Source organism: Corvus brachyrhynchos, unplaced genomic scaffold (genome assembly GCF_000691975.1).
Source record: "Corvus brachyrhynchos isolate BGI_N302 unplaced genomic scaffold, ASM69197v1 scaffold45, whole genome shotgun sequence".
NCBI lineage: Eukaryota > Metazoa > Chordata > Aves > Passeriformes > Corvidae > Corvus > Corvus brachyrhynchos.
This window is the reverse complement of record NW_008238361.1, coordinates 533,534-534,480: the sequence shown is the minus strand read 5'-3', so window position 1 is coordinate 534,480 and position 947 is coordinate 533,534. Positions and strand designations below refer to the sequence as shown.

At 60.8% G+C, this 947-nt stretch overlaps 1 protein-coding gene across 1 annotated transcript in view; it reads right to left on the bottom strand.

Moving 5' to 3' along the window:
- Positions 1-947, bottom strand: part of CYTIP (cytohesin 1 interacting protein) — a gene marked incomplete at its 5' end in the record, with an annotated part of 9,416 nt that overhangs the window by 5,878 nt on the left and 2,591 nt on the right. The gene's annotated exons all lie outside the window — the stretch shown is intronic.

The following is a 947-nucleotide window of genomic DNA, read 5'->3' as shown; positions in this document are numbered from 1 at the left end:
CTACAGAAACAGCAACTTCACAGACGTGCATTTACTTGTTGAGGGACAAGGGGAGGAGAGACAGGCCATGTATCACCCATCTGGGAGAAGATGAGAGGGCTTGACAGCAGGGCCACACCTGGGCAAAGGACCCCAGCTCTGGGGACGGTCCCTGCAGCGTGTCCTTGGCCCTGATGTAACTCAGCTTTACAGCCAGGCTGTCATATGCCTGATGTGACATGTCCAGTCAGGCTGGGGCTGGTCCCCCCCCCCCCCCCGGGGGCCCCCCCCCCCCCCCCGGGAGCCGGTGCCACCCGGCAGCAGCGCTGCCAGGACCGGCTCTGGCTTTCCCTCGTCCCCTAACACATGTACCAAGAAAAGGTTAAGTGCCCTTCCGTGGCTGAACAAAGCAAAGCCTTCAGTGCACAGATGTTGCACACGATTTTTCTGGTTATACTTTCACACTATCATGCCTCACACTTTCTGTTCAGGCTTTTTCATGTCAGACAAATAGTTCAGAGCTGGCACTGCTCAGCCGACGACTTACGGCCACAGCAAGACAGTTCTGTGGGAATCCCGTGGCCAGCAGCAGCACTGTGCCGCACTGCGCTGCTCTGGGGGAAAAGCCCAGAGGCAGAGACAGCCCCAGCAGTTGTAGAGAAACACTCCCAAATCCAGATGGAAATGGCACATGGTGGGCGCTTTCTGTCAGCGTCGCACGCAGAGGGCGGCCAGGCCACTTGACCGAGGCAAATGCACGTTCAAAGGAGCACCCAGACAGCACAAACCCTTCCTGGCTCCCAACACGGCTGGAAATGGAAGGGGCCCCGGCCGGGGCCGGATCTCCCCCCCCCCCCCCCCCCTCACAGCCCCAGCCCCGCAGGCAGGATGCCCGTCTCTGGCTCCTCCAGAGCTTCCCACACCCCCAGTGCCGCCAAGATCCCCTGCCATCCCCAGAACCAGCCCGC